Here is an 11,897-nt window from a genome sequence, read left to right on the forward strand (position 1 = left end):
TGGAAAAACATTCGCCCTTCTTTTTAGAAATTTGGCTACAAATGCTGCTTATAATAATTCACTAAGATCTTAAATTCTTTCTGCAGTATTTACCCTCAGAGGAAAAGAGTTACCTTATTTTCAATGAAGTCAGAGGTCACGTTTAAATAAAAATGAAGTTAGTGCTCTGGTGCAGCCACTCTGGAAAACAGGATGGAGTTTCCTCAAAAAATTAAAGATAGAGCTACTCTATGACCCAGCAATTGCACTACTAGGTATTTATCCAAGGGATACAGGTATGCTGCTTCGAAGGGACACATGCACCCCTATGTTTCTAGCAGCACTATCAACAATAGCCAAAGTATGGAAAGTGTCCAAATGTCCATATACATACATACATATACATATATATATATACACACATATATATATATACACATATATATATATATACATATATACATATATACATACAATTGAGTATTATTCAGCAATCAAAAAGAATGAAATCTTGCCATTTGCAACTACGTGGATGGAACTGGAGGGTATTATGCTAAGCGAAATTAGAGAAAGACAAATATCTTATGACTTTGCTCATATGAGGACTTGCAGATACAAAACAGATAAACATAAGGGAAGGGAAGCAAAAATAATATAAAAACAGGGAGGGGGACAAAACATAAGAGACTCTTAGATATGGAGAACAAACAGAGGGTTGCTGGAGGGGGTGTGGGAGGGGGGGATGGGCTAAATGGGTAAGGGGCATTAAGGAATCTCCTCCTGAAATCATTGTTGCACATTATGCTAACTAATTTGGATGTAAATTTAAAAATAAAAAAATTGAAAAAATAAAAACATTATTCTCTACAAGAAAATAAAATGAAGTTAGTGCTAATCCTTCCTCAGGAAAGGAGAGTCAATAATACTGCTTACAAGTAACATATCCTACCCACGATTAGAATACAAGTCCTTGACATATATGCATACATTTGTCATTTTTCTGATACATTGGAAAAAAAGATGGTGTCTGATGTGCTGTAGCACAAGATGGGATCATTGGGAATGTAGGAAATGTGGAGTCCTGGGGAGCTATGGACTTCCAATGTATCTATATGTAAGTCTAACATAGACTGCTCCTTTTATTGGAGCCAGGAATTAGCCTCTTAATCCAGAACCTTGTTAAAGAGGTGCCTGGGTGGCTCAGCCGGTTAAGCATCTGACTCTTGGTTTCATGTCTGGTCACAACCTCCCAGTTGGGGGATTAAGTCCTGCTTTGGGCCTCATGCTGAGCATGGAGCCTACTTGGGATTCTTTCTCTCTCTGGTTTCCCCCCACCCACCCCACACATGCCTCTACTCATGCTGTTTCTGTCTCTCTCAAAGTAAGTGAAATAAACAAACTTAAAAAAAGGAATATGTATAAAAAAGTCATTAAAGAAAAGGTCTTCATATATACATATACATGTGTGTATATATATGTACGTATATATATATATGAAAAAGATAAGTAGCTTTTAACTATATATATATATATGTATATGTACATACATACATACGTACATATATATAGTTAAAAGCTACTTATCTTTTTTTTAATGTGTATTTGTGAGAAAGAGCACGAGTGGGGGAGGGGCAGAGAGAGAGAGACAGAGAATCTGAAGCAGGCTCCAGGCTCTGAGCTGTCAGCACAGAGTTGGACGCGGGGTTCAAATTCACAAACTGAACTCAACAACCTTGAGATCATGACCTGAGCGGAAGTCAGAAGCTTAACAGACTGAGTCCCCCAGAGGCCCTGAAGCTACTTACCCTAATGTATTTACCTGCATGTAAATGTGCTAATTCTTTAGTGCAGAGATCCGGCTTTTTGAAACAGTACGTATTCTTTGGTAATCAGCATTGTTGGTTTTGTATTAATTCCAGTTAAAATGTATGTTCGGCAGTTTCCCTACCTATGTAATCTTAGAGAAGAATACCATGTTCTTTTCAGTTACTTTTTCTCCAATTTTAACATTTCTTTCACCCAGGTAAAATTTACCAGCAAGTTTTTAGTGTCTTCTCTTCATTGAACCATTCCAAAGCAGCCTCCTTGGTGTTCATAGAAATAATAACTCTCTTCCTTTTTGCCTTTGTGTTTTATTGTCTACTTAGAAATACAAGTCAGCTGATGTTAGCCGGTAAAGAAAGAACTGATGTGAACAGAGCAGAGTAAGTGGAAGGCACACCAGAGATTCAGCCAATAGCTATGAGCTTCCAGGACCCGTGGGCCTCTGCGTTTATGTTCTTTGGAAGAAATGGAGAGCTGTAGGTAATGGTGACTTGAGTAAATGGAGGTCAGTGAAAGGTTATCTGGGAAGAGGTGAGGAAGCTGCCAGAAGATGCCCTGACTCGGCCCACGCCTGCGATGACAGGGATGCGGACAGAGTCCCAGGAGGCTGTTGCTGAAATTACACCCATCTGTCTACTGCAGTTGGGCAAACACAAATGAAGATAAGTCTTAGAAATAGCTAACTATGAGTGGTACCCTAGGTTAAAAACGTCTTTGCTATTATATATGCTGCTTAAAAATTAATATGCTGTATTAAGCTTAATAGGCTCAATTTGATCTCCCTTTTTTTTTTTATTATTAATGTTTATTTTTGACAGAGAGATAGAGCATGAGTGGGGGGAGGGTCAGAGAGAGGGAGACACAGAATCTGAAACAGGCTCCAGGCTCTGAGCTGTCGGCACAGAGCCCGATGCGGGGCTCGAACCCACAGACCGTGAGATCGTGACCTGAGCCGAAGCCGGAAGCTCGACCGACTGAGCCACCCAGGCACCCACGATCCCTTTTTCTAGACTGAAGATCACCCCTTACAAAAGTCCAGGCAAACACTGTCCCCTTCATTTTCTGAAGTCGCAGAGGTCATAGATGTGTGCGGTTAAGTGTGGTTACTGGTTACTGCAGGCTCCTCATTGTTTAAACCTTCTCTCCTTTCAGTCTTGGGCTTCGGGCAGAGGAGATGTGGAGGGAGTAATGGGGCGGGTTCCCTGCCAGCTTCTGGGGGACAGTCGTGCCATACACTCCCCTTCATCACTAATCGCTTCTTCATCTTCATCAATTATTGAACACAGGCTACAAAATAAAAGATGAGTAGAAGCTGTAAAGTGAGAGTCCAACAGCACATCCGTTCACTCTAAGCTATTGTGGTGCTAAATAAAGAAAATTCCCTTTAGTCAATCAGACAGTAACGAACATTGTTAAAAAAACAAACGACAAGCTTTCACAGAACCTGGTGGGTAATTGACAACAATATTTTTTTATTAGTGCTCCAGTGGTGATTGTGGGAGTCAGAAAAAGATGATGTTCATATCCCGAAGATGTTCACATCCTCATACCTGAACCTGTGAATCTGTTCCATTCCCTGGCAAAGGGAGTCAAGGTCACATTTGCAGTTGAGGCTGCTGGTCAGCTGACCTCAGGCCAAGCCAGCACCCTGGATTGCCTCTGTGGGCCCAGTGTATTCACGCAGATCTCTATTTGCCATGATGGGTTCCCTTCTTGTCTGTTTGTTGTAATAGGAGAGAGCACCTTTTTTTACTTTTGGATTTTCCTCCCCTCCTTCATGTAATGCACTTACCTGAGCTATTTTGCCTCCTTTCCTGGATCCCAACTGAAGATTGGCACTGTGTTCTTGTGGGGGGACAATCTGAATTCATTTCTGTGGTCACTGCTAAAACAGGAACAAGCACAAGGCGTCGGATGACAGGGCTACGTGGGGCCTGTGTTTGGGGTGTGTGCCTGTGTGTCCAAAATGTGATCCTTGAAGAATCAGTAGAGGGTGAGGCATGAATCCTCAAAGACCAGAAGAGTGTGTAAACTGAGGCAGAATGGCAAATGGGAGTGGCTGTGCTCGGGAAAAGATGTTTACGTATTATGCAGGGGAAGTGGGGAAAACGCTTTGTGTATAGGATCCTGAAGAAGCTTTCAGAGGATTGTGGGTGGTTCAGTTTGACTGGAATGACAGGGATGATGGGAGGAAGCGGCAGAAGTTGTGTGAGGAGCTTAGAGACCCAGTGAGGGACTTTTGGAAGATACCCAAGCCCACACCTGCAGAGAAGTCCGGCAAGTGGGATGTGGAGGGGTGCAGATGCTCGCCGACCTCGGACAGTGTCAACCCGTTAGCTGTGCCTTATTTGAGACGTTGTTAAGCAAGAGTCCTTGAGCCCAGGAAGCTCCTTAATTTTAATTTGGATGCTCTGATTTTGAAATGTCATGTCGCTTATGCTTTTTATTTATTCTCGAAGTTTCTAGTTAATTTATTAATTTTTTTAATCTGTTTTAAAAAAAAATTTTTTTTTAATGTTTATTCACTTTTGAGAGGGAGACAGAGTGTGAGCGGGGGAGGAGCAGAGAGAGAGACACAGAATCTGAAGCAGGCTCCAGGCTCTGAGCTGTCAGCACAGAGCTGGATGCAGGGCTCGAACTCATGAACTGTGAGATCATGACCTGAGCCAAAGCCGGATGCTCACTGACTGAGCCACCCAGGCGCCCCAGTTAATTTGTTTTTTAAACTTAACTGATTTTCTCTGGTTAGTCTAAAAAGGAGCTTTCTGCTCACATGTGTCTGGGCTATTAGAGGGTGCTAGTATGGCATATGCTTGGCTGAGAACCTGGGGAAGCCGGGTGGAATCGGGCTCCTTGGGAGTAACTTGGGGAGAATTCTGAGTGCAACTTGGTGGCCACTAGAAGTGTTTCCTGCTTACTGACTTTTGAGTTACAGTGAAAGCATTTAGTTCCGTAAACGTTTTTATAGTTTGGAGCCATAAAAAGCAATTCTGACAGTAGTTTTCATGAAAAAGATTAGTAAGTGGACTCTAATGAAGAAGATACATTCCATTTTGCCATGTCGTAGTTGTTAAGCTTTTACCATCAGGGAATGAATTCTTACTTTTTGAGGATGGCCCTAGTTTTGTAAATTCGTTCTGGCAGTTCTAGAAAGGACATATCCCTCAGAATGGAGCCAGAAGGTGAAGTTTTCATAACACTATAGGAAGGAGCTAGATTGGTGAACCAACATGGATGTAGTTAAACAGGAAAGGTGGACAGGGGTGGAAAACACTGGAAAAACCGCATTCACGATATTTATTAGGCTAATAGTTCACACTCACAGCTGAATCTGCAAATTACAGTGCACAGTTATTGAAAGCGTTCTTCAAGGACTTTCTACAGCAGTCATTTCTACTGAGGTTGATAGTTTGTAAGAACAAAATGTTTCCTAGCATTGGCTCCTGAGTTCATTTTTCTCCTCTATCAAAATCTGTTATTGTGTGCATTTAGCACAACTTACTCTCTTGCCTATATTTGATTGTATTAGTAAAAGTGGAAATAATCTTAATTAGGTAATTGAATCACCATATATTAGAATTATGCAGTTCCCCAGAAGTCTAGATTATTCCCTATATTTTCAGTAATCCTGTCTTGTGCTAGACCATATGAGACATGACCTTTTTTCCCCAGTATACTAGAAAATGGAAAGGATTTGCATTTTATGACTATGCTGTATTGTTGAGGACTTTTTGCGTTTTGGTGGATTATTTATCCTGAAGATCATGCTTATTCTTGAGTTTGGGTTTGTGCTAGTCATTGAGTCTTGTTTGCAAATGAATTAAGAAGTAGTTTACTCATCATGTTTACAGTGATTATTCTGAAATTACATACTTTTTAGAGCTGAAAGAGACCTTCTGGATCCTCATGATAAATGAAAATGCTAAGTTCACTGAGGGTGCACATCGTAGTGATTAGGGGCACGGTGTCTGACGTCTGACTACCTCTCTGTGAGTTCTGACGTAGCCTGGCTCTATGAACTTGAGCAGGTTACTTAACTTAGGTTGACCTCAGTTTCCATATTGAGATAGTGAAAATAAAAAGTGGGATATATCATGGTTGTTGTGAGGTTTAAACAAAACAATGCACATGGACTTAATAGAATCTAGCTGGCTTGCATACCATAGGCATGCTCCCTTTTATTTACAGTAGGATGACTTTTCTGGGGTCTTTCACATTATTAGTGGTTGAGTGAAAAATAGAACACAGATCTCAGCTACGAAATATTAATAAACTAAGATACTGTTTGTAGCATCAGCTCTTAATTGATCTTGAGTAGATATAACTGTTACCATGAGCTATCTTATGTTTCTAAATTTGTTGTAGAATGTTATTTTAGCGCACCTAAGTGGCTCAGTCAGTTAGTTATGTGTCCCACTCATGGTTTTGGCTCAGGTCACAATCTTGAGGTTTGTGGGATCGAGCCCCATGTTGCGCTCTGCACTAATAGCACTGAGCCTGCTTGGGATTCTCTCTCCCTCTTTCTCTCTGTCCTTCCTCCCCATCAGCTGTGTGTTCTCTCTCTCTCTCTCTCTCTCTCTCTCTCTCTCTCTCTCTCTCTCAAATAAGTAAACTTAAAAAAATATTCACCTGTCCCTGGAAGGAAAGAACCAGGTTTTCTAGTTTTGAGCCATAGGAGTTCATGAAGCTTTTCTTTACAAATGCAGGGGGCCAAGCTTGGTGCCCATAGAAACACAGTTCCTGTCTTCAGTGAGCTTACAGGTAGTAAAAGTAAAAGTAAATAAACATGTATACACACCACACATATATTCGTACCCACACACACACAGCAGGGTATAGCTGAGAATTCCAAAGAGAAGATTGTCTCCTTTGTAGATGTGGTGTTTCTGAAAGATCGTTTTGTTTATGGTGTGTGTGTGTGCATATGTGTGTGTGTGTTTTCTGAATAAGTAGCTTCGAGACGTGGACCTGAAAGATTAGAAGTTTGCACACGCTCTGTGACTGGTCAGATGCACTAGTGAATCTTGATGTACGAAGGGACACATAAATGTTTTCTCACTCAGTAATCCACACATGATGGAAACGTAGGTTATGACTATGGCATCAAGTAATTGATGTGTCCAGGATTGTTAGGTAACTCATTTATAATTAAAACCCCTTGGTATACGATTTTTCCCCGGCTGGTTCAAACACATTCTGTCCTGTAGCCATAGGTAGTTCACACAAGAGACTCCTCCCTGTTTAGTGAACGATTGGCCATTCCAGTGTAAATTTCATGGACTATCTTCCACAGAGTCAGGAAAACGTGATGGAGAGAGAGCTGTAGTCGGTGTCTCGCATCTCCTAACAAAGTGAAATGTGGAATTTTGTTCAGTTACAGTTTGCCAGAAAATTATGCTTTGAAGAGTCGTCAGTGTCATTTTCAGGGTCCTCTGTCATTATGAACCAGGCGTACTTACTCCAGTTAACATCCACTGTCAGGGCATCTAGCAGAACTTTCCATTTAGTGATGAAAACAGCGATGGCAAACACAGGCCACGTAATGTGAATTCCTGAATGTTGGAGGCCGTGTTTCCTGGTGCTTGTTCAATAACTGGACCCTTAGTTAAACTTGGAGGGAATTGTAGGAACATGGGCTCTACGGGACTGCTTCCCACTGCCGTAGGCTTTTTTGGGAACCCTTTTCTTGAGGCCAACGGTGATCAAATTCAACCCTTAGGAATGATCACAATAACTTCCCTTAACGATTATCTTAAATTTCGCAATTCTTTTCCATAATTCTCCCCATCAGGGAATGAATTATTTCTCAATAAATAAATTGAATCATTCAGTGAATAAATAAACCTCCTCTCCAAAAGCTTCAATCTGAGGGACAAATATTGAGGCAAATTTTTTTCACAGTGTCTAATTGTCAAAAATGTGCATTTTCATTGGATTTGGTACTGAATTCACAACAGTGCTGTCTGCCAGCCACACAGTCTAATAAGTCTTAGGCTGCCTCTGTCTGAGTGTTTATAACCAAGTCTGTCAGATAATATGTGGTCATAATATAGGTAAGTGGAAGAGAATAATAATAAAACGTTATTGTGATCTGTGAGCCTCAGTTCCTATTCCAGAGAGTTACTACTCATCATAGTTTATCTTCACAACAATCCTCAATATTGGTATCTTTAGTTCTTTTTTTCCTAAAAATGGTACACTGCATCATAGCAAAAGGATCTTCAATTACAGGCAACTAGATATATGTGGCCTATTTTATATTCATCCATATTCACGGTTTCTCCTGGAGGTGCTCCTCCGTGACGGAGAATGTCCTCTCCCACCTGTGGCTCTCAGGCATGACCACGTGACACGCTTGGGCCAATGACATCTAGGCAGCAATAACATCTGTCATTTCTAAGCAGAAGCTCTAAGACCCAGCATGTGATTCCCCATTCTGCCCTGTTGTGAGAATTAGCAATGTTCAGAATAGAACCTGCCCCATCAGCCAGGGCTCCGTGGAGAAATCACGTGGAACAGAGTTAAAGCCAGCACAGTATAGACACGTAATAGATGCCAGAAATAAACCTTCGCTGTCAGCTGCTGACATATTGGGGGCACTTGTTACTAGAGCAAGTTACTAACCCTTCTTCACTGACACAGAACCAAAGACAGGACATTCTCAACTCAATCTCAAGGCTCAAGTTTATACTGCTGTTACTTTCCTAAAAGAAAAAACCTCTTAGCATAGAATAATCATCGATGTTTTCTTCTTGACCGTGTAGCCTCTTCTTGTACATTTAGAGTTCTCTTAGTAATCAGTCTTCCACTCTGGGATTTCTTTTTTTTTTTTTTTTTTTTGGCCTTTATTTATTCCTATAAATGAACAACAAGTAGAGAATAATGTTTGTTTCTCTTTCCCTTTTATCCGAAAAATCTTTACAGTGCTCAAGACCTGACTTGTAATTTTCTTGTTCCAGAACATACTTTTGATTAACTGTATACCTTGCAGCGAGTGAATACAGTGAAAACCATCAAATGCATCCTTGTATCTGGACGTTGTTACCATGGTCTCTCAGTTCACGGGACTCTTAGGTCACTAACTGACTGTGAATGCACTTGGACTCTTTCTCCATGAATGAGAAGGTCTCGTACTGCGGGGGACCAAAGTGCTGTTCCTACCACACGCCGGATATAACGCAAGCCATTATTGATGTCCCAAAGGAAGTCATGTTCCAAGAAATGTTGTTCCACAACATCTCTTCTATTATCTAAAGAGTCCAGAATTGCTAACTTCCTCATGAGCTGATGGTCTTGTAATTTTGTTGTTTGGCAAGGACTGGGTGAAGTTTCTGGCAGAAAGCAGCTGAGGGACTTTATATTCGAGGACCGGACAAGCTGGTCCTCATCAGTGGTCTAAGTGTGCAGGCATTTCCCTTGTGGGAAATATTTTTCACTCAAAAATAAGTAACTAGAACATTCCTGAGGAGGAAAACAGCAGCGGGAAAAGATGCTAGCTCAGTGTTTGGTCGAGCCTGTTAGATAGCCCCAAAGGCCAGATAAAAATCCTAATAGTTTTAAGAATTCTTTTTGGTTTCCTATCCATTTTAAGTAATGTTTTATTTTATTTTCTGTATTTTCTGTGGGTATGATTTAAAAAAAATAGTATTGTGTTAAGATACTGACAATGAGATTTATTGATAGGGCAGACATATCTGCTTTTCTTTTAATTCTTGAAAGATTCTAGCTTTCTTTTTGAAGAGTAAGCTCATAAGATTGTATAACATTAAGTTAAAAGATAATTTACCTTACTTATAAGGCAAACAGGAAAGTGTCCGTTTCAGATACAAGTGACTCAGAATCCTTATAATATAAGGACTATATTAATAATATTGTGTTAATAGTATATTAATAATCCTGCTAATATAATGATAGTTGTGTTCTTGCCTCATAATAGCTGCCTGATGGTGCCCTTTTCTTTCTAGGGTTTAAGTGAACCTGGTATACAAGCATGCCAAGGTAAAAAGAAGAATACATCTTATTAACAGGGTCAGTCTTGGCTAAGAATTTTATCATTAGTTTTACTCTATAACAGTGTCCCAAATCCCATTGTTTCTTTTCTATTCATGATAATATTAATCCCAGAAAAACTGCCCAAGAGTTCTTGTGGGGAAACTTTTGAAAAGATCTCAAATGAGATATATGACTGCTGAAACTCCATTTATTTCATTTCGGCCCAATTCAGTTCTTTATATGCTCGGACTCTCCTCTCGCTAGCCAGTTAATTGGCACAACAACACCCTTACTATAAGCTTCCAGAAACGGTAAGGTAGCTCCATTGGAACCAAACTTCTCACAGAAAACAACCGTAAAATCTGGGAGTGGGGGGGGGGGAATATTTTATGTTTAAAAATTGTTAAGAGAGTAAGTTTTCATCAGGAGAAAGAAAAAGTTGTGGCTATGAGTGGGGACACCTGTTGACTTCCTGGAGCGATCACTTTGCAGAGCACACGTGCGTCAAATCATGACGTATGGCTACAGTTAGTACCATGTTATAAATCATTTATATCTCAGTTTTTAAAAATGTGGGAAAAAATGAAACTACCCAGAGCCACAGGACAGTCCACACATGCAGACAGAAACTGAAGTGCAGTTGGCATCTGAAAGAGAGAAATACTAAGTGAGTTTACTCCTTTTGCGGCCACCAGTCTGAGGGCACACTCCGCTTAGCACCAAGGTGACCATCTGAAACGCCCAGAGAAACCTCTAGTTTTCTTGACTCGGGGAACCCGAGAGTAAGTGTTGAGGCAACCATGGTCACAGAAATGTTAGGGGTCAGCCCCGGGAAGGATGCCACCAGAGCGGAACGCCCCAAGTTCTATGCAGCATCTTGAACTGTGCACCTGCTGTGGAGGGAGCGGCTGAGTGAGGCCATAAGAGCTGGTGGGCAGTCTCAGTCCACCACAGGGCTACCAGCTTGTGGAGCTATCGGTCAGCCCCATCAACTGCCCGCTTGAAAATTAATAGCCCTCTTTGGGGAAACATAAAAAAAATTAGAGTTTTGTACAATAAAAATTCACTATGTCCGTGGTCTAATTCACAATGGCTTGTCGTATGAATAAGAAAACATATTTTCTCCAGAGGAAAGACAAAGGATCAAAACTTTGAGATAGCCCAGATACTGGAATTAGCAAATATTTTAAGGCAGTTACTACATTTATGCTGAAGGATTTTTTTTTTATCAAAGATAACATTAGATATTCCTTTAATAAAAATAGAGTCACTATGCCTGGAAAACATAGCACTCCCCATAATGTCCACACACATAGAAATGCCCTCTCGTTTAGGCTGTATGTGAACATTCTGAGAGTTTATTTCCCAGTGGATAAGAACTATCTGACAATACAATTTCCTGTAGTTATGCTGATAGGAAAAAATTCCTTGGCAGTCCTACTCTTGTATTCTACCAGAGAAAATTCTCACAGTAAATCCGATGTCTCTGCCTTCTTCAGATATTTCTTAGTGGTGAGCAGAGGTCCCTCCAATGATTGGAGCCTTCTTCCATCAACCACTCAGCCCAGAGATAAAGTATAGGATTTTATAGCAAATCATTGTAACAGAGGGTATTTTAATGAAGCATGCGTACAAGGTTTATAGAAGGAAACCTTAAGAAATGAAGACAGACCACCTGAGATAGGTGTAATCATCCACGTGGATGCATTTAAACGCTGAGATCACGCATCAGAGAAAAGCAGGGTATTTTGCCTCTAATGTTACCACTCACTGTTGCAAAGTTGCCACTCGGTACTTAGAGATTCAGATATTGCAGAGAACAATGAGAAAATCTATTGGCTCTCTTTCGGGGAAGACTGTTGAGGTACATAAATCATTGCACGTTATCATGAGGGAAGATCAAAACTGTATGGGATTCCACGTTTCTCAGGTATTCTGAACAAAAAGCGAGAAGGCAGAAAGCAGAATGGAGGCTGAGGGCATTGAGGTGTGCACCGGGTTCTGTGAGGTCGAGAACCTGTTCCCCTGGGCGGTGCCCAGCGAAGCTCAGAGCCAGCGCCCTCTCCCATAGGGAGCTTTCCTGGTGTGTTAGCTCCTGTGGT

At 40.9% G+C, this 11,897-nt stretch overlaps 1 long non-coding RNA gene across 1 annotated transcript in view; it reads left to right on the forward strand.

The window, feature by feature from the left end:
- LOC122231385 overlaps nucleotides 1-8,817 on the forward strand; it is a 152,735-nt gene extending 143,918 nt beyond the window's left edge. Inside the window, exon 3 of the long non-coding RNA XR_006208605.1 lies at nucleotides 8,763-8,817. This is a non-coding gene — a long non-coding RNA (uncharacterized LOC122231385). The remainder of the gene's footprint in view (nucleotides 1-8,762) is intronic.
- The last annotated feature ends 3,080 nt before the right edge of the window (nucleotides 8,818-11,897 follow it).

The sequence above is a fragment of the Panthera tigris genome, chromosome D1 (assembly GCF_018350195.1).
Source record: "Panthera tigris isolate Pti1 chromosome D1, P.tigris_Pti1_mat1.1, whole genome shotgun sequence".
In the NCBI taxonomy this organism is placed as follows: Eukaryota; Metazoa; Chordata; class Mammalia; order Carnivora; family Felidae; genus Panthera; species Panthera tigris.